The sequence below is a fragment of the Pezoporus flaviventris genome, unplaced genomic scaffold (genome assembly GCF_033815535.1).
Source record: "Pezoporus flaviventris isolate CSIRO_AGI_PZ_B2104156 unplaced genomic scaffold, CSIRO_AGI_Pfla_v1 ptg000002l, whole genome shotgun sequence".
NCBI classification, from domain to species: domain Eukaryota; kingdom Metazoa; phylum Chordata; class Aves; order Psittaciformes; family Psittacidae; genus Pezoporus; species Pezoporus flaviventris.
In genome coordinates, this window is record NW_026892550.1 from 72269259 (window position 1) to 72292042 (window position 22784).

The 22784-nt window shown below is 39.2% G+C and overlaps 1 protein-coding gene across 2 annotated transcripts in view; it reads right to left on the minus strand.

Moving 5' to 3' along the window:
- The window catches only part of ANK2 (ankyrin 2), a 359385-nt gene that overhangs the window by 321900 nt on the left and 14701 nt on the right, over positions 1-22784 (minus strand). Inside the window, exon 1 of one of the 2 annotated variants that reach the window (XM_061443156.1) lies at positions 13558-13651. The exons of the other annotated variant lie outside the window; for it this stretch is intronic. The gene's annotated coding sequence lies outside the window, so the exon portion shown is untranslated. Of the gene's footprint in view, positions 1-13557; positions 13652-22784 lie in introns of those variants that run through there. 2 annotated transcript variants of the gene reach the window in all.

Below are 22784 nucleotides of genomic sequence, written 5' to 3' on the forward strand. Positions count from 1 at the left end.
GCAGACATTTCATACTGTATCTCAGTGTCTGGAACCTCACTGCACCTGGAGACCATCCAGCTTCTAAACCCAGACCCACCAAAATGGTGCTCATGTTTAACATGCCACAGGCTCAGCAACTTTTATAGGTTTATTCAAAATAGGGAAACTGAATTCTAGAAAAAATGCAAGAACTGCTTCAGAACCAGCTTGCCCTTTAATTTTTCCTGAACAGGCAGAAAGCCACCTACAACCTTCTACTTTTTAAATTAATGTCTAACATGTGGAGATGTGATGCCTGCATTTCTGTGTGACTCCATAACCATGTTTTATTTGCATCCAAGGAAAAAACTTGCTGTGGTGCTGCTTGTACAGTGCCATGTGTGTGTTTCTTTTCAGCTGCATGACAAGATGAGCCACAAGAGCAGTAGCACCAGCCTGAGGGGCTGATCCTCTTCCCACTAACATCAGTGGAGCATTTCCCACTGCCTTGCATTGCTTGCTGAAGCAGATGACCCCATGCACCATGGTTTAATAAGCATTCTCATTTCAACAGAAACATCCCGTCCTGCATCACTGTTTCTGGTTGTACTGTTTTAGTTAAGCAGCAGTCTTTGATCAGGAGCAGAGTATGCAAACCACTGTGTTTATTTAGGATACTTAGCAAATGGTGATAACTGTAATACAACTCATTGGTCTTCAACCTGAAGTCATTGCAACCTCATTTCCCATTTAATTGATTTTTATACTTGCAGTAATAACTTTACGCTCAAGCAACACACAGTATAAGAAAGACTTAAAACAGTTTTGCTGTTGTTTTGCACTCATGTTCTAGAAGTTAAAATGTTATGTTATATTTGAATATTAAAAAAATTTATTAAATCTTCATTTTAAAGTACAGAAAATAACTGGTCAGTAAAATCAGTGCTGTCAATTTTTACATAACAAATACAGAATATGAAAACAAACCATTTTATAATAATACTGGTTTTCATGGCTCACTTGGCTGAACTGGTATTTGAACAATAGACTTGAATTTGCTGCAGTATAAACCAATATTCCCTGGGAAATCTCTCCTTTTTTTCTTAACTTGATAAAATGTATAAAGTTCTTACATTAATAATGAACTTTCATGCTTCTAAAAGTGAGTTTTTTTTCTAGAAGACAATAACAGTCTAGTGGGGACAGAAAGTAAAGCTGAATTTCTTACACATTTTATAATCATCAATCAATTGGCATAAATGCCAAAAAAATGCAGTAGGCTGCCCTCTAACCACACAACATGCCACATGACCTGAGACATGGGATGGGAGAAGCCACAAGAGCAGGAGTAATAGTGGTAAGGTAACACCTATTACAGCCATGTTTCTCCTCAGCATACAAGATGCATTTTATTTTTCTCCCAACAGTAATTTAAATATTTGCAAGCAGTTCAGGTTTTGCAGACTTGCCAACAGAATTCCAGAAGCCTCTTCAGAAGGGTAGCTAAAATCCTGGGGCAGGTCCCTGGGGAATCTCAGAAGAACGTGATGTGGAGACTGAAAGCAAAGGCGGCAACCAAGGAGCAAAGGTAGGGTGTATTTCAAAGCATCACTTGATGCAAGTGACATAGGGAGGGACACAAAAGCCACGTGAATGGCTTATGCACAAACTGCATTGAGACACACAAATGAAATTCAAAGGTGGTCAGAAGGCCTACCTAGGCTGTCCAAGAGAAAAATCAAAAAGATATTGCCTAAATAAAGGTTTTAGTCCCCTATGCTGCCAAGGCACACAATGGCTATTGGAATATCAGCTCTTAAAGAAAAGCAGATTATTCTCTCCCCAGCCCAGTCCCCAGAATTGCCTGGGAAAAGATGACTAGCTTATTGTCCAGCAACCACTAAAACTTCCAACATTTGGGTTTAGGTAGGATCATGTCCCATAGCCTCTCCACCAAAAGACAGAACTGCCCTGGTATCCCTATGCTCTGCTCAAATACTGGTCTTGATTCAAAACAAGAGCCCTGATATTATGCACATTGGTTAATGCTCAACCAGTCATGGACCCAAAAAGGAATTTTCATGCTACCAAGGAGATTAGCATCTCTGGGTCATCTCATACTACTGTTCTAATCCCAGGTTACAGAAATTGAGGGTTTAAGAAATCACCATGCATTTTTGCCAAAAATCTAATCAAATTTAAGAGACATTAGTACAACTGTATTGACAATAGTCTTGTTCTTACAACCATTTAATTATTTCATACTTCTTAAAATGTGTGAAAAAGTCACATCACCTTTAAATATTCATGGACATTTTTAGACATTTCATGATCATTTTAAAGAATAAGATCCTTTTTGACAACCCTTCTGTTGTAACATACAAAATGGCAGTTTTACACTCTCTCATATGCTCCCAGTACAATGTAAAGGAGTTTTTTTTATCTTGTACAAAGCATACTATAAACATTGACTACTGCAGAGAAATAATACATTAGAAATAAGGTTTTTCAAAGCTACTTAAGTGATTATGGAGGCCACACAGCTCCCATTCAAATTAAGAGAAATTGCATTTCTGGATCTCTTATGCAATTTTAAATACTTCATTATTCTAAGAAAGATTTTACCAGTTTGAGAGTTGTAATTTCAGAGTAATAAATGAACAACATTAGCTCTGATATGCAGTGGAAAGGCTTCTCAAAGCAGAACTGAGTTTTGGTTTGTTTTTTTAAGAAGCAACAATTGTCCTTTGTTTTCTGCCCACAGAAAAAGGACCTTCCTCATATAGTATTTTAACTTTTGCAATGAAGCTTTATAAACCCATGAGCACAATAAAATTTAAAATCAACTATCTCACTTTTGCATAAACTACAACACTTAACTACTGTTTCCCCTTCCTTTTTAACATCTTTCCTCTGCAGAACAGAAGATGTCCAATCTAGATAAAGCAAATCACAGTCAAATTTCTTAACTGCATATTTGGTCTGATAAGTTCAGACAGGAAGATCTTTCTTAGCCCTCGCCCCCATATCTATATATTTTTAAAGGTCTTTTGAAGCTGCTGAGATGCAACAGAGTAATAATGATTCAAGGAAGTTGGGTCCATAAATGGCTGAGACAGTCAGGTAAGGCAGGTGCAAGTTTTTTCCCTGATGTTAAAACACTTTGTTTAGCCAGTATTGTTTCTTTACATATAAATAGCCCTGGACCTTGAGAAAATCCAAATCTTCAAATACTTCATTTAAAACAATCTTTCATATTGTCATAGAGGGTTCTAAGTATTTATATTTGTTAGCAGCAGGTATATGGAGAGACAGAGAACACAATCTTAAAAAAGTTAAATTAAAATAGTAGGTATTATTAAGGATCCAACACATTTTTATTTCAAAAAATCAAATGCTGGTCTACATTTCTGAAACATCAAGGTTATCACTTAACCTGTGATTACTTGTTCCTGGAAAGTATTAAAGTTATTTCACAAGGCCCACATATATGACGTTATTATAGTTGTAGCTACTTAAAGCCATGTTCGAAGACTTTACATGCTATAGATTCTAACAGTCAACTAGAAAGCCTAAATAGCCCAGAAAAGCCAGTTCAAGTTCTAACAGGAGCTTTGTATGTTTATAAACTCAACTGCTGATGTTCAAAATGCCTTGAAAATATTGCCCCTTCTCACAAAGCTTTGGGAGCCAGCATACTAATGTTATCAGTCTTTCTTAATCAGGACAGGGCCATTAGGATTTTTTTTATTCAATTTAAGTTCCATTCTTGATACTTCATCTCCTATGGCTCATAGTTTAAAGCAGATCTTGTCAACCTACCTTAAAGATAGTAAATCACAACAGAGACTATAGAATAGACCAGTTTGATGAGTTTAAGCATGACCGGCTCAGAAATAAAAATGTCAAACCACCTTTCCCCTGTTATGGCTTTGTTGAACAGTGACAAAAGCTTTGCATCAAGTTTTAGGAAACCCTGAAGTTTGGAATCTCTTAGTTATTTCCTTGCTTCAGTGAAAACTATGTAAGCAGTAGCTGAAATGTTTTAACTAATTCAGAATACAGATGGCTTGCATCGTCTTTGCTCTCAAGGAAGGCTAAAGATTCTCTTATATTTAAGGATATTCTCATACTTTGTCAGCACAAAATGGATCAAAAAACCAAATAAAAAGCACCCAAGCGCAAGGGACAGAAAATAAACATGGAAAAAAAGGAACTTTTCCAAAAATGAAAAGCATGGTTAAAACCAGCACGCTTGAATATGAATACATTGTGCCATAGCGGTAATCATCAACATGTCTGTTAGAACTACATTAACGTGGATCTCAAATATAGATAAATAAATGCTATGAAATCCTAAGGAATCACTGTATTTGCCAGTAACTGAATCAGCAAAAGCAAATGCTGTTGATCACACATAAGGACCAATACTGTGTTACACTGTTTTGCCCTTTTTTGTTTTGTTAACTAGTATCAACTAAAGTGAAAGAAAGCAAAAAAAAACTTTTTGACTATTTCACTTCCCTTCTACTTGGTACTGCTTGCATTAGACATCAAGTCCATGGAATGACCAAATCCAGATAGCAATTTAATTTGAATATGAGATTCAGTTTTTACAGAAGTAATCTTCATTTTCAGCATAAATAATTTAAAATCATTTTCCAATAGGCCTTTGCTCTTTTCCCCAAAGACCTGAACTGTAATATATTCCAAATTCTTTGAGGTTTCATTTGAGTATTCTCTTCCCAAGTGGCCACAATCTTCTGATATATCTTGAACAGTTATACTCCAAATAGTTTGGAGCATATCTATACATTAATTTATACTGCAAAGGTCAGATTATTTCACAAAAACCTCAAAATTCTGAATATCCTTCTCATACATCAAAGAATATTGAATGAAATAAAGCCTTCCATATATTTAAAGTCCCTTCTAGTCATAAACCAGCTGAGATGAGCTTCACTTCACTACGTTTAGAAGCCATCCTAACATCAACATCAAATGCTCCTGCAGAGTAGGCAGGTAGCAATAATAAGAAGATAAGCCAAGGTGACAAAGAAGATAGTGCACTGATTCACATGTATTACTCGCACCATAACACAGTCTCGGAAGATGGACTGATGCTGTTATATCACTCCATTTTACATTCATCATCTCTTTCCTTCATTTCTTCAAAATGGGAAGTTGCCACAGTAATGTTATTTTTTAATACAAGTGTATTTCTTATAAATATTGAGTAACTTTCTACATAATACAAGTTATATTTGGATACATCTCACAGATTGTACAGGTTACATAAAATACTGCAATGAGTCTCAAAAAGTAGGTCATGAGAGTAGTAGACATGAACACTTCTGATGGTGTAAGAGAAAGGCAATTCCAGATCCATTTGACAATATTCCCTTTACAGCAATAATCAACTGTGTTGTACATAAAGTCTGTTGGCAGACTTTACAAACAGGATATAAACAAAAAAGGGAGAGAAGAAAAAAATGCATTATCTTAGCATCTCACAGCTCCAAATATATATATATATACACACAAAATATTTTTATATATAAATACATGTGTATATACACATATATAAATAGACACACATGTAAATATATTTCTCAGTATTGAGAAATAGGTGGAGACAATGTAGTTTAACTCCTTAAGGGATAACAGTAAATACACTCCCAAGCACTTGCCTTTGCCATCAAGCTTAGGTTAGTGCTCATAACTTCAAGGTTTCCAAACTTGGGTTTACTTTATCTTGTTATTACTTAGTGCTGAGTTATCACAGAACAGGTTTGTTATCCATTCCCTCTCTCTGCTTACCATTGTACAAGTAGCAAAAGAATGCAAGGCACTTACGATCTAGCCAGCTTACAAGTATATAATTCTGAAGTTAGTTTTAAGTTTCTATGTCATCTTTTTTCCCCATAGGATATTCAAATTAAATTGTCAAAATGTATTTTTCCCCTTCTGCTGTGATAAAGCCCTCTAAAAACAAAACTCCAGCTTTAGCCAACTGGAAAGAACAGTGAAACCCATATGCTGCCAGAGGCTGCTCATCACATAATGGAAAAAAATAAGTCTTTGATGGGTATGCACCACATAGCCTGAACATTTGCAGCCATTCTTCCTTTTGCTTAGGCTGCAGCAATGAAGGTATAGAACAAGTATGACAAGCAGAAGACTGAGCAGATACTAAAACCCTTGAGACAGCAACTACACACAGACTTAATCAAGTTTTGCTTCCATAAAATAAATGGAGGTCAGGAAAACCATGGCTGAGATATTTTTCCCTGCCTTTCATCAAGTCTAGATTATCCTGGACTTTGTAATCTTCCTTTTGAATCCAGACAGCTACTGAAAATGGTAGATTTTCAAGAAAATGCATTTAGTCTAACATGTTCGGAGTACCGTCACAGCAGATGGGTGCTGCAGCCACTAATCTAATGCCCTGGAAACTCCTGCACCAATTCCACATATATTTCTCTTCTTTCAGACAGAAGGGCCTCAAATAAATATCATCTCTTCACTGTTTTAGCCTCTTTTTTTACAGCCAAAATAATAGCTTGCGTTAGTTGGTGATGCAACAGGTTTTATTCAAGCGGTTTCAGTAACATGATTGCAGTAATTTGATCTACAGTCATTCAAGCACCAAATACAAGTTAAAAACTATTAGCAATTAAGCAAGTATAAGATGCACCTATGACTGTAAAGTCATACACAAGAAGTGGGGAAAAGTCACAACATAACAAATATTTTGGTGGGTTTTACCCCCATTCGTAAGAATTCACAGGATAATGCTTGGACAATGCTGAAATCTTTTCAGAGAACCAAACATTTCACACAACTCTTAGAAACTGGCAATTAACAACATTACTAATTGTCTAAATCCAGGTAATAAAGAATCAGATCCAGAAAGTCTTAAGAATCAGATCCTTAAAAGCTAAAATCCAGCTCAAGCTGGTGTGCCTATGTGTGTATGCTATACTTGAAATTCATGCTTTCCTGCGTCAGGTCTAAGTGAATCTACAACTTAACCTGGGCACCAGTAAAGGTCACACACTTTGGGCACTAAAACCCAAATAAACGGGAAAAACCCACAAACAGCAGGTTAAATATATTCAAAAACATTTTTATTTCCTATTCAACCGCCATTGTCTTCGAATGACAAAAAGAGGCAAGGGATGGGAGGAAGATCTTGAAAGTCATTCCTGCATTGCACTCCTTCACTGCTGACACCCCTCAGCCCTGGTACCCACAGCACACCAGGCTGAGAGCAGGGAGACTCGGGGATAATTTAGGAGGGGATCACTCAGTATAGTCCCTCAAGGCACAGAGCTGTGTAGAAATCACAGTAGAAGAGACAGAATATTTTCATATCACTTGGACAAACTTAGCCATCTCCTTTGGTGGCACACACCATGCCACAGGAATTCCAGTAGCCACAGCTGTACATTATTCGTAAGTCACTTCAAAGACTAAAAATAGAAACATTTTTAAGTGCTTGTACACCATTACCTGATATTATTATGGAACACTCACATGTGAACACCGCTTATTCAAAAAAAAAAAAAAAAACCTCTTCTCAAAATTAAACCAATAATTTGTTTCATAGTACATGATAATTTTGTTTCATCAGTGTATGCACTCCATCAATCCCTTTCAATCAATCATTCAAAATCCGTTTTACAAATGGAAAAAGACAAAAGTGAAATGCTTTATTTTCTTAAGCAGTGTACAGCAAAGAGCACAATGTGCCAACTGCAGGAAGCCAACAAGCACGCAAGCACCTGGGAGCAGTGAGCACTCAATGCAAGAGCAAAGGAGGGAGCCACTGAAGATGATTTACTGAAGCAAGTCACAAGGCAAGAAGCACTTTCATTAATGGATTGAATTGTATTTATAAAGATTTCTGCTGCCTCTCTGAATCAAAGCAGAATGTCTATAAAAGGTGAGGAGAACCATGGAAGGCATCCTAAGTGACATATCCCTTTGCAGGCACACAAGCTACTCTGGCATGTAGAACATCCAGTGGTGGCTGTGTTTTATGCAGTGAGGAGAATTCCAACACTGATACGAGGCAGAAGCTGCTGTTGGACCAGCTGTACCTTTGTGTCTTTCTGATCATCAGAACCACAGAGCACACTGTGGTATGGCATCAGCCCAGCTGCTCTGCAGGTCAGAGCACAGGTACATAAAGCAGAGCTCTTTAACTCAGGTAATTAGTATTTTAAGTCACTGCCTATTTTGAAAAGGCCAAGAAATGAGAAGAACCCATAATGCCATGCTTACTTCAGCTCAAACCATAACATGGATTTCTCTGCTTACAAACCAACTCTTTACCCAATCCACCTATTTCATAACTGATACTTATTCCTAGTAGTCACCAACTTTCTGTTCAAGAAATAAACAGAAATCAGAGCTCCTACAAATAGGTGTCTCATGTTTAACATCAAAAACATCCTGAAACCTGCATTTGCTATATGAGGCACAAAATGCAGAATTCCTTTGCAGCTCATCTTGTAGCTTCCCTCTAAGTAGATTAAAATCATAAACCCTAACTGATTCAAGTAATCTGCATGTGTTGAAATCTCACCTACACCTTGTCCCAGAAAAAAAACAAGAACCAACAGCTTTAGGTTCTCTTTCCAGAACTTCAAATAGCAGATGGGAAGATACCTACTGAAGGTGTTTCTTAATCAAATTAAAAAAAAAAATATGCTGCCATCAATAAAGCTTCAGAACTTGGACTACTACAACCTCCAGCCTGTGCTGAGCTAGAAAATAAAACTCACAATAGAGCTCAACTATTTTTAATAGCATGTGTTGAAACAGCATACCATAGGTCAAAATATAGTTCATGGATCATCATGTTACACTTTTCTTAACACATTAAAATGGTTTTAGATTCAATAGTCATGGGGATAACTAAGGTTAAGACTTCTAAATTTTGTGGAAAATGTTCAAAATTAAGTGTCACATATATATATGTAGCTTGTTTTAAGAAATTCGCTCCCTTACAAAATGAATTTTCAGAGTGACCTAAGAGATGGTGAGACAAATTTTCTGTTGCATATATATGTGTGTCCATATATATATATATATATTTAAATATATATATATAAACACTTATTTGCTTCTTTTGTCCAAACTACATTGCAAAGTTGGGAAAAAATGTAAAGTGAAGGCTTTTCTTGGGGGGGAAGGGGGGGGGGTAGTGGGAGAGGATGACGATGTTCCAAAATAAGCTGAAATGAACTTTTAAAAATAACAGAAAAAGCATTTTCAGAACACTCATTTTATAAGAAAAGACTTCTGCAAGCTAAAACCAAAACAAATTATATGAATGTCTCTGAAACTTAACCTCTGGGCCCAGATGAAGGTCAATGAAGTCACACAAGAAGGCAGCCAAGTGGCCAGCCTTAGTTTCTAGTTTCACTGCAAAGGTTCAAGATGCAATAGAGAGGAGAGATGCTGGAGGGTGGGAAGGCAAAAGGTTGTCTCTGGAAGTGGAACAGGTGTTGTGCCGAGAAGCTAATATGGCACAGCTAGCCAACTGAAAACAGTGAGGTCCAGATACATGAGTCACTGATATTCTTTCAAAGAAAACATCTAAAAATGAACTCATTCCAGGTATGGATATAGATAGACTCAGCTGGAAGCAGACAGAGACACAATTTATGCCCATCAGGAGGGGAAGACACCAAGGAGTCAGCTCTGCCAAGGGAGGCCATCACAGCTTGACTCTCTCTGGGCTGGAATCGTATTTCTAGAGCACGACACTCATATGGGTAGACAGTCCCATGTTCATCCCACCTCCAGCTCAAACCACATGAGGTTTCCCTCTGCAGTAGCCACACAGCTAACAGTGCTGAGCTTGTGAACAAAAGCGAGAATACATACTGAAAACCAATGGATATAAAAAAAGACAACAGAATCATATTTACATGACTGGAAGTAGTTTGTATGAACATAAAACTCTAATACCATTTATAATAAGATGTTAGATATAAAGATAAGAAAAACTATCTTCAAGTCTATGACTAATTGCTGTGCACCTTGACTCATTTAGGAGGCCTAACTTTAAACTAAAAGTTGCTCCACAGAGTTTAAGAATTTTCTGTTCTGTGTAATTCACCAGCCTTGAGCAAGCTGTTCTACAGAAAAACAAATACTTTGCTTCCAAGCAGACAGATGTCCCATAGTTCTATGCAGTCCTGTCAATTTATTCTTCTAAGGAAAGGCTGAGGTTATGAAGCTTAAAATGCAACTATTAATTATATATACATATCATTACATAAAGATATATATAAAATATATATTACTTTGAACATCAGAGTTTATACAGTTCTAGATAACCAAACTCATTCCACTTGGTCAAGCATGCCCAATGAATGGGACTAAACAACTTTCAGGAGTTACAACTTCCAAGACTTAAATGCATAAATTATAACTTTAGATAGCAATAGCAGCAGTCACAGGAGGAGGCGTTTGCATACCATTATCCTCAACACAGAGGAATTACATATTTAAGTCCTTGTCAGAGCCTGCGTTAGCTTGTCAGTGTTAAGACACAACAAAACTCAGTGTCACAGTTAACAACCGGAATGCTCTCCAAATACCAGATAGTGATTGATGATGAACAAAGGCTCAGTTCATCAGTTGCCCCAAATCAATATTCAGGATTTATTGCCAAAATTACAATTTAGCCCCTCTAGCTGTGCACAGTTACATGTAAGCATATTATAGCATGAAGCACATTTGTAGGATGGGTTTACAAAGCATCTATTAAACTAGTTATGTATGTGGAATACACCCTTCAAATGCCTTGTCTGATGTTACATTTCTGTGGTCCCCTCATAAATGGCTGTAACATTAACCTTTGTGAAAAAGAAGTATCACTAACCGTGGTTTACCAAAACATCTAATGACTTCCCCCAGGTCACACAGGAAATCTGTGGTGATGCATGGAATGGCGCCTGGGACCTCAGAAATCCCATCCCAATATTCCTGCCCTGATGCCATCCGTTCTCAGCTGTGCTAAATATGACTAAATTACTGATGGCAACAAACAGCAGAATCTGACTTTCAGATGAGCTGATCTGTACAATGACTCAATCCATAACTTTTGTCTCCTTTAGACACATAGATATACTGGGCAAACAGCCCATCCAATAACACTGAAAAGCTTTTGGCTCAGACTACAAACACGTTAGCATTAACTTAAATCTGCTGCTTTGTTTACTATATGAGATATCTACTTATGCTCTATGCCTAAGTGATACCAGTTAGAGACCCAGTACAGAGCTTTCAGAACAGTTTACAGCATGAGACTAGAGCTACCCACTAATAAAAAATTTAGTCATCTTTAGCTGGTATTTATCCCCCAAAAACATTACGGTCCTCCAGTCTCCTTTTTCTTTTCCAGTCATGGACTTGTCATGATTTACATTCAAAACCTTCATGAAAATGTGATTCAGAAAGCGTCAGAATCTGGATCCACTCCTGCTGCTTCTGAAATGGATTAAGGTGACTCCAGTCTTGCATCTATATGACTACAGGTTACAGCAAAGCCACCCTTGATATAAGCTGCCAAAAAGCAAGACAAGAAGATCACTGAAGATTTTGCTTTTTGGTCTGTTTAAACCCATTACAGAACCCATACAGCCATATAAGCACCAGAGTAAATCACTGGGTGGGAGAGGCCAGCATTCAGCAACAAGAGGTTTTTCTTGTTTCTTTAGAGTTACAAACATGGCAGGCCTGGGAGGGGTCTAGTGACAGTTGGAAGGAACACCCAAGAAGCATTGGAAGTGGTAATTTATTGACCATATCGGTGTAACTTAACACACCAACTGAAAAGACAAGTCAAGGATTGTATCTGGACCACTGAATTACCCACAGCTAAGTAGGGTAAGCAGATTGCTGCAGGCCAATGAAGTCACCTGGCAAAGCCATGAGCAAAATTTGCAATAAAAATCATACTTTGCTTTTACTGGGTTTCAGAGAAAGGAAGGGAAAAAAAAAAGTAAGATTTTTTTATTATTATTTTTAAATGCTTAGAAGCAAGTTCAGTAATCATTACCAAGACACCCAGCTGGAATCCAGAGTCACTAATTACTCAGATGAGGAGCAAGGGAGCCGATCCAAAAATCTGTCCAGCTCAGTGGAGTGCTTTTTATCACTTTGCAACTTCCAGATCAAGCCCTAGCATTCCAGAGCTGACCTGACTAGTACTGGCTTAACCCTGTAAACCATCAGGTGCCAGCCCCTGCATGGCTCTGCCCTTTTGAAAGCACATTGCTGTGGAAATACAAATGCCACACAATACAAACCCAAAGTAGTACAGAACACAGAATGGCAAAAGAGCTTATTTTAATGCGTTTTCTTGCTTTCCTTTACTAATATATTCTTCTGCCTCCTGCCATCAGAAATAGGGAAGGCTTCTTAATAAAGAATGCAGCATGATTCATAAACACATCTTCCTACATGTCACTTCACTTCCAGTAACACCTCCACAAAGATCAAGCCTATTTTGCAGAAAAATGAGAGAAGCAAAGGGCTACGGAAGCATTTCCTGGACAAAACTCCATGTAAGTTCACTCATGACAGTTTAAGCATTTTCTTGGAAAGTGTTTGCCCTCTTCAACGCTCTACCACAAAGAAAAAGAGAGTAAAATAACTGAGACTAAATTGGAATAGATGGATTTATTCCTTCTCTCCTACTCGCCCCCCGCCCCCGTACAAATAGGAAACTGGAAGTAAAAGCTAAAGCTAAACCCATCTGTATTTCGAACGCCGACACACCCAGGAGCTTTATTCACTGCTCCAGTCCTGGGTTCTGCATTGTCGGAATCCGTACGCCGCTGCCAATGAAGCCCTAAGCCTGTAAATCAGCTAACTAGCATTGCTTATTTAAATTCCGATGGAAATTAGGAAGCACGGGACTTAACATGCTTACCTATTATTCAGGCTCCTTGGTAAGAAAGGAAAAAGAAAATCTCAGGAACTGAGGACATTTTGCTTCCCTTGTTAATTTAAACAGAGGAATCAGAGACCTCAACGGTCTCCTCCAGCAACCCCCTCCCATCACCCTGCAAGACAAATTCTTTTGGATGGCTCTTCACTGCGGGTACAGGGATTACTCGCAAGTCTCACTCTGCATCTCCCGAGTCAGCATGATGATTGCTCTTAGCCAAGCACTGTTAAAATGCAGGGTTTGGCACCGCTGAGACGAGCATCCCTTTCATGCAGACCTTCTGAAGATGCAGCAAGAGTACCTGCATCCACCAAACCGACACAGGGCATCACAGAAAAAGACATCTCCACATCTAGCTATTCTAACAGGGGGTTACTACCCAATACCCCGTCCCCCTCACCTATTGCTTTGCCAGAAGGCAGACTGCTTGACTCTACGGTGGGGGGGAAGTTCCTATTATCCCTCCCTGCTATTTATCTCAACCATTTCTCACACAGTGTAAGTTCTGGGGTCACGGTCAACAAATCCCAATGGGAAGAAATAAAGCCCCACCAGAGCTATACCAACAAAGAGAACACCCCCACAAGCGCTCCAAGGGGAAGGGACCCCGAGTAACTTACGCCCTCGTGTATCCCTTCTCTCGGCAAAGCTCTTTGGAATGCCTCCCTTCACACCGCGCTGCCTCCAGCCAGCGCTAAGAGAAGCCCTCCCTTTCCTCCTCCCTCCTTCCCTCCCTTTTCTCCTCCCTCCTTCCCTCCCTCTCTTCCTCTCCCAGGATGTCAAAGCCACCTCACGCCACCTCTTAACCTCAACCTTGACCTCTAAAACGTGACTGGAGATGTGTATTAAAGAGCTGCTGGCATCTGTAGCAGTGCTAGCGCTGGGAGAGGGGAAGAACTGAGAAAAGCAGCTGCTTCAAAGCAGTTTTGCTAGGAGAGCAGCTGACAAACAGTGCTGCTTTTGTTTAAAAAGACATCCAAGTCTGCTTTACTGCTGCTTTATAATACACTTCTCTAACTACAGCTCTGCTAAAATAAGGATGCTAGATGCGCAAAGTCTTTATATGCTACTCAATGTACAGGCTTAGACTTACTCTAACTTTGCACCTCAAGCATCAGTATGTTAATAGAGCTGTAGTCACAGAATAAGAAAGTACATCTAAGCCAGTACTGTAAGTAGCATCCAAAGGCAAAAAAAAAGGAAAGGAAAGGCTGGGAGAACTAGAAGGAAAGGCTCATCATGTGATAGGGCAGACAGACAGCAAGCAGCGCTGGTATAAATGTCTCATTAAAGGAGCAATATTTTTTAACCTTCCATGACATGCTGCCTGTTACTTTGGAAGTTTTTTCCCAGTTAACTTTAAAAGCCTTAAGCAATAAGTTTAATACAGGAAATCAGAAGCTAATTTCATCACAACAATTTAGATCAACTTCAGTTCATGTCCTAACTAGGTCAATTAAATAAATAGCTGGGTTTCCTACCAGTTCAGAAGGCCACATGCTCACACCCACAGAGAGAGCAGTCAAGAGGATTTTTAACATAAATTTGCTACTCTGTCCCATCCTTCATACTATAAGCACAGACGCAAGCCTCCTTTTTGAGCGCAAAATAACTTGGCAGAACATCACTGCAGTGGAGAACAGAGCAGGTCAGCAAAGCAGTCACTGGGAAAGAGAAGGAAATATTCTAGGCCAGCAACACTAGGGTTTACATTCTAAAGGGTTTTCTGAAAATACCATCATTTACGGTGAGGTTCAAAGATGACAGTTAACACCTCTCATGCTTATTCCAACGTACCGTAACTTCACCATAGAATGGACAAAGCTGGTTGCTCTTACAATTTCAGGGTTTCCTCATGCAACAGTAGGATCTAACAGGGAAGGCTACTATTTTCCCCAGCTGTGCAGTTTTCTAACCAAGGAAAAAAGCTGTCATACAAAATCTTGTAGTGTAAGCGCAAGGATCTTGAAGCTTGAATTGTTTCAGCCACATAAGGCTTGATAATTTTGGTCAGAAAACATTAACCCACACATCAAGAAGTGACAGAAAACAGGTTTTGACATGCTATTAAAACCAGAAAATTTTGGAGCAAGGGTTAAAGAAAACAAGAAGTCCAAAGAAATGCAAAAATAGAAAGAACCTATTCTATGTTGCTGTACACATTAGCTCTGGCCAGTGCTGTCTGGAACTGATTATGAAAAAAAATTTAACAGTTCTCAATACTGTTTCCATTAAAATCATAAATGAAGATGGTTATGCTGGATTTTTTTAATAAACAGATCTCTTTCTGTACTTACCTGCTAAACTGAGTTATGCTCCAGTACCACTGATATAAGATGACTGAAGTGATCTACAACTTCATTCCAAGACCAAAGCAAGTGGCAGTATTCTTCATGCAGCCTGCTGAGGCCGAGTATTTTGAATCCTGCAGCACAAAACCTGCACCAAGTATAATACAAAGGGAGCCAGGAATCAAACAAGCTAGGAAATTGCTGCATTGAAACATACAGCATGAAACATTCATTTGTCTTTCCCCTATTCCTCTTCAACTCATTTTCCAGATGCAAATTAAATCAATAATGCTTTTAAGCTCTAAGTACATAGAGAGTTCAGCATAATGCTGCACCCCTTTCAAATCTAACCCCTTTCAGAATTAAACAGGAGCAAATTCCAAGTGTAAAAGGAACACTGGCTCAGGTCCAGCATAGCCATTTAGATTGTTTGGTCTTTTTATAAGTAAATGCGTATCTGGACACATATACTAGGGCTCTGAAAAGGATGGGGAAAGCAACAACATTTCAGTTATTCTTAGTGGGCTCCACTGGGTGTCAAAGCAGCTTTGTTATGAAACTCTCCTCTCTGGGGGTGGGGAGGAAAGCAAGGCATTTCACTAGTTAATGCTGCTCTCCCACACTTCATTTACTGATATTTGAGCAGTCCAGGCTTCCTCAGCCTGCCCTGCTTCACCATGGGCAGAACGGAACATCCCATTGAGCTCCTGCCAGAGGATGTGCTTTTGAGGCTGAAAACTTGTGACTCAGCTCAGTAACAAGTTAAAACCTCCAAACCAACAGATTACTGCCCAAAGGTGCATTTCAAGGAGAACTCTCACATCCACTGAGCTTTAGAATGTTTTTTCCAGTCATGGAGTTAAAGCCTTTCTTACTTTACAACATAACAAACAAAAACAAGTGGCCAAAACAACCTGTCATCAACCAGCAGAAGGGTTTCCTCCTACCAGAGAATGCTTCTAGGGTCTCACCATAAGAGTTTTCTTCTGCATAATAACAGACTACTAAAATAAAGAAAATATTTCTCTGCAGCAATATTCCTTCAGCAATAAGTTACTAAAGGCCATCTCTGACAGGAACCCTTCCTGTGCTATCTCCCAAACCACTGAATGAGAGATAGCTTTCATCTTCCTGGCAGAGCAAGCCACTGACCACCAGAAGCACTCACCCGTGGCCAAATAGCAGCTTTGAATGACTGTACATCAGAGCCTTGGGTATGGTGGTATTTCAGAGTCAAGTTTGTTGGTTTGGGTTTTTAAGTTCCATTCTTCCTGAGGGTTACTTCATGAAGATAACAGCAACAGCTTAAGGGATACATCACAAGTTTTATATGGGCAGCAGATACATACTCTTCCCAGGGGAGTCTCCACCTGTAGAAAGATCAAGATAACATCTGCCCACTCATTTGGGTCCTGACCCACTCATAAAAATCTGTTTCTTGATGGCAGCTCTGTCCCTCCCTACCTAACCTATTCATCACTAACTCCAAACCAAATCCCAAATGAAGAGTCACCTTCACCAGAGGGAAAAGCAAAAAAATAAAAGCATGTCACTTACATATCTTCCAAAACCTGGCAGGCTTGAAGGGATGAGAATCAACAAAATGAAGCCAAATTAACAACTTATGTTAATTTGCTAGGATGCTAGGTACTCACTTTTTGCTTGGAAAGAATTGTTCTACACTCTTTCCATTTTTCGTCACCTGTTGTTCACTTTCCTTTTCCTTGCCCTCAAAGCCTCACTGGTAAGAAAGTCTAACTTCATTTATAGCATAAACAAAATGAAATTCTCTGCCATTTGTTAATTTACAGCATTAAGTCCTCCTAATTAAATTTCTGTGCATGTCTGCTTAGTGTTTGGGACATAATTGAAGGAGGTGGTTCCTCAGTTCAGCCATCAGCATGAGCCAACCAAAAGACTCTTCCAAAGCCAGGAACAGGAAGCTTTCAAACCAACCTAACAATTCCCCTGGAAACCAGAACCACGGCAGATAGCTTCCATTAACATACTTGGAGGTGACCATGCTGTAATCCTTACATACAAACACACAAATCCACACAGACTCCATCTACTCTATAATACTCAACAATACTCAAATTTTACTTTTTTTTTTTTTTCCCAAGAAAAACTATAGTCTTATCACATCAAGTCACCTTGCAGTCTACGGAAATTAGAGCTACAGTGCTCTCTCCCTGAGATAGCAGAATCTGCTATAGAGTAAAAAGGTGGAAAAATCACTTTTCTGCTAATTAAGTTCAACTTGTTCTCAGGTTTTCACCTACCCCAAAGGGCTGCTCACTATCTTTTGGGACTAAACTTGCCGCAGAAGCCTGTGGAGCATGCCAAGTGCTACTTGCCCTTGCACATAAACCAAAGCAAAATCAAACTGCCAGAATTTATTGAGAATACCTTTCCCTCTGCACCTAAGTAATGGCTAGGAAAAAGTGTTTTGAGGAAAATGAGCAGATCCTGAAGCTAAAGAGTGAGATGCTGGCAGGAGGTGGTATAAACAAGGGGAGGATTTTATAGTGTCTTCTATTTCTGGTTGAAAAACAAAAATGTTCTCAGCATTGAGATGCACCCCCTCAGCCTCAGATTAATCTGTACTTTTAAACACAAGCTTTTTGTTAAACAGCAACAGATTAAAAAAAAAAAAAAAGCCCCTCCTCAGCACATTATATATTTTAATGGAACCATCCTTGATGAGTGATATGAAGGCAAACTCGTTTCCTCTCAGCCTGACTCAGTCTAAAGGACTTTGAAGCTGAAATTTTTCCACTCCTCTAATGACTTGTTGCAATGGAGATGAGTGCTCTGCGAACAGCAATGCCATCTTCTGGCACAGTTCCTGTGAGAAAGGGAATTTGCTGAATACCACTAAAAAGAAAACTCCTGGTTTGGGAAGACAGAAACTCAGACTCCACAATAAATCTCAGATTTCTCTCCTCTCCACCACGCTCACTGTTGGGCTCTAATTGTTTGGGGGACTGAAACGAAGCAGTGAGAAGGCACACAGTGCACTGCAGGAGCAAACTCATTCAAGTGTTTCTTAAAGGTGCAGCAAGACTATCACCATAAGTGAAGATTTACACCAACTTGAAGGTAAAGCATTGTGCCTGTGTTGAATAGATTCAAAGTTCATTAAAGCAGGAGGCTGGCAGGAAGGGCAAGTAGTCAAACAGAGGCAGCTTTGCCTACCCCTGGGAAAATGCTTTCTGTATCAGCAAACATTTCACACATTTGACCTATTTTACTTTTGTATTCCCAGCCAGAAAGTCTATATTAAGGAACAGCAAAGATTGAAAACATGTGATTTACATTAAGGAAATGAATAAGTGCTAGCAAGTAATGACTTCCTCCCCAGTCTGACTTCCTCTCTAATTGGCATTTGGAGGTATACTGGGACAGGCTTAAGATAAAGATTTCCCACTAAACCTAATACTGATGCTTTTTTCCCCCAAAATTTGCAAGTTTCATGCTCAGTATATATTGGGAGGACAGACCTTAAAGACTGAATGAAAAACACAGATCTTAAATTTTTCTACTCTGACATAATACTTGAGGAGACACAACATTGAGAAGCTATTTACTGTGCCATTTGATGGCAGGAGACCACCCTGGGAATCACATGTGCTACAAGGATGCTAACCTTGCCATCTCAGCAAAAAGAGCCCATACCCTGCTACTTCACAGATACCACGACCACAACCTGCAGGCAAATTACAGTTGATTCCTTTCTCTCCAACATTTTCATTCTGCAACTCATCCAGGGATGATATGCTCTCCACCAGAGAAAAATAATTCAAGGAAATCAGCCACCTTGATTTTCATATATTGGTTCATTATCAAACTGTCACTTCCATATAGGTATTTTATCAAAGAACAGCCTATTTTAAATGTTTGTGCTTTCATGTATGAGAAAGTTACTTTGGGCTGCAATTTGCACACTGTTGGACAAAGTTGGAAGTGTTCTACTTTCATTTCCAGCCTCTTTGATGCCTTCTTTTGCCTTGCCTCTTCTTCTTTCCCACTATTAGTTTTGTTTTTCTCCTCTCTCCCCTCCATGATTCTTTCAATTCCCATTAAAAAATTCTTCTTCTTTCCCACTATCAGTTTTGTTTTTCTCCTCTCTCCCCTCCATGATTCTTTCAATTCCCATTAAAAAAGGGCTTTCCCCAGCTTCCCTGTACAAAAGTTGTAATCTCTTGTTTTTGCAACTAAGTTAAATGCAGTTTTTACAGATGGCTCCCTCTGTAAAGAGTATAGCCTTCATCAACACTTACAAGTAATCTCTTAACACACATGGTTGGGCAAAGAAAAGCTAGAAAACATTAATTTCAGGGAAAAAAAAAGATGTTTACCAGGCTCTTTTTATTATAAAGAAAAATTTCATACTTTTCAGACTTGTACAAGATACGTGACAAGTACCACCAAAACAGTTCTCAAAGCACTTCAAGTCCTAGTTTTCTATCTTATATTGGTGAACAAGTTAACAGCCTATACTGTCAGGAGCTTCATTTAGGAGGTCATTTATCATTATATGCTTTCTACATTCCCAAGTCCCCCTCCTCCTTATGGCAGCACCAAAAAGGGAGAAGACAGGAGGAGAGTTTGGGTGCTTTTACAGGTACAGCAGACTTGTCACCTGCGCGACCATGACAGCAGCATGGCAAAAGGTGCTACCTTCCAAATGAGAATAGATTCTTACTGCAAAATGTAACCATTATGACATTGTCTAAATCCCTAATCTTCAAATCTTGGCTTTCTATGCTGATGCTGACAAATATCAGTTTGGTTTGGTTTAATATTTGTTGGAAAGAACAACCTTTTTGACAAACAGGGCTCTCTGAATACATCAGCATCTTGGTCTGGCATGATTTGGAAGGCTATGCCCCAACAGACACTGCTAAAGCATTAAAAGGAAATGAGAGGAAGACATACAGTTTTGCAGCCACTGGAACTGCTTAAGGAGCTGCCTCAATTACTTGAATTCCATTAAACTCACAACAAAAATTCACCTCTCAGGTCTTGAGAGAATCTGTATGGGATTAATGAAATTAATTCTTAGGTGTCTCATAAAAAGAAAACGTCAAGCAAACTGTTTCCCACACTAAGTAGGCCTAGAGACTCTTGTTCCCATTGATTCCCATTAGACTAAGGTCAAGACTTACATATATGCTCTATTCTCTCAGCAATTCCTACTAGTTGATACTAATTCTCTTTCAGAGATTTGATATTTAATCTTCCACAATATCAAGAATTTCAATACGAATATGCTTTCATCAGATTCCTTGCTCATTCCCTGTCTGAAAAAGGGGAAGCACTTATGAAGGCATAGCCTACAGCTCAGGTGTATTTCTCAAAAATTGTTTTCACTTACCCCATGAGCCATTGAAAAGCCAGACTATAAGAACCAGCCAGACAGGCACTTCCAAGAAAACAAGATTCTTACTGGAAGTATCTTCAGTTAAATGAAGTTTATCCGCTGGATACATTTACGTAACAACCACTAACAATGTCCTAACATGCGTGGTAAATAGAACAAATAGACAACAGCACTCAAAACATGAAGCTGAATAGCTGATACCATCAAGTTTGGTTTCAAGGCTCTTCCAGCCAAGCATTTTGTTTGTTTCTTCACTTGTGGGGGAGATCAGTCATTCAAAATACTTGTTCTCGGGACTTGCCACCCAAATTCTCATCCAATGCCAAAATTCATTTTTTAAACATTATTCAAATATTCAATTTTTGTCATCATCAAGCTATACAGCCAAAAGCACAGTTATGTCTAGCAAATACACAAAAGCTAGAGAATAAGCAATGCTCCAGGAAGGTGACTGACAGGAAAATGGTGCTACTGACTTTGTAGAAGCTGAATATTTAGTTTTCCCTTGGTTTTATTATAAATTCCCAATTCTAAACGACTCCTGTGTCCCACTTATGTAGGCACTAAGGCATACAATACCATGATGAAAAGCTCAATTATTTTAATCTTATATTTCCATTTCACAAGTGACACACAAGAGTTAACCACACTTCCAACACAAAAGGTTGACAATACCCCAGGGCAATTTCCAGAGGTGAAAAGGACACAAACTATCACGTTCAGGAAAGGGCACAGCCAAGATGGAGGGGTTTGAAAGCAAAAGCTATATTCTTACCTCAGCTATCACCATTTTTCCCAGTGTGAGAAGACAGCAGATTATCTGAGAAGTTTTTGCAGAGAGATGTGAAATCACAGTCTGTAATCCAACCTCTCATAAGATTAAAAAAAGAAGCAACAATGAAGAACAGGCCACAGACTTCAAGATCACTATCTTAGCGGTCTTCTCATACAGGTTTAATATATTCATCCTTTTGTAGGCTCCAACAAAGCTACAGTAAACAAAGATTCTCTTCCCATAGAGATACCTAATATATGAAAAAGCTTAGGAAACACAAAACAAATCAAATTAAACAGCACTTAGGGCTCAATATAATAATTCTGCAGATCAGAAGTCGAACGCAGTGGGGGTTTTCCTGTTGAATTATGTCTTCAGAGACTGTCCAACTACACGAACAAGGTCATTTTACACATGCGCCTAGAGGGTTATTCAGGCAACACAGCTGTAACTATAGCCCTCCCTTTGCAAGTTGTCATGGTTTAAAACCAGTCAGGTAACTCGTTCGCTCACTTCCCCCCCTTTCTTGCCCTCCCCCTGCTCCCGGAGGGACAGAGAGGAGAATCAAAAAGAATGCAACTCCCAGGGGTTGAGATAAGAACAGTTTAGTAACTAAGGTATAACACAAATCACTACTGCTACCACCAAGGATAATAATGATAAAGGAAATAACAAGGTAAGAGAATACAACATCTCAGCACCAGCCGACCGATAACTTGCCCCCCCTCAGCCCGACCAAGCACCGACCGATACCTCCTCCAACCCTGCAGTCCCCCAGCCCTTCCGGCTAACTCCCAGTTACATCCTGGGCATGACGTGCTGTGGTATGGAATACCTCTTTGGTCAGTGTCGGGTCAGGTGTCCTGTCTCTGCTTCCTCCTGGCTTCCCCTCCTCCCTGGCAGAGCATGAGACTCACAAAGTCCTTGGCCAAACCAAAACATCGCTATCAGCTCTGTTCCCAGGCCGAAAGTCAAAACACTGCACTGCACCAGCTACCAAGAAGGAGAAAAATGACTGCTACTGCTGAACCCAGGACACAAGTGCAGATAAAAACCTGCGGAAAGCACAGAAGACAGTCTATGATACACAAACACATTTACACAGAGGCTAACTGAAGTGTGTACACTGCTTAAATGTTTGACTACTTGAGTTATATGACTTGTCTTCTGAAGTTCATGCATCTGGGTAAAAACAACGATTTCCTATGTCTGGTCTTGTCCAAATTCCTCCTGAGTAATCCCAACAATGTAAATTTGGAATCAGAATTGAAGTATATGTCTTGTCAAATCATGTCCAGCAGTAAACAGTTTCCAATAGTATTTTTGTCTGGCAACATCAAATAGTAGCAACACCAAGCATTTGGGGTTTGTTTTGACTTTTTTAACCTGTTTGGG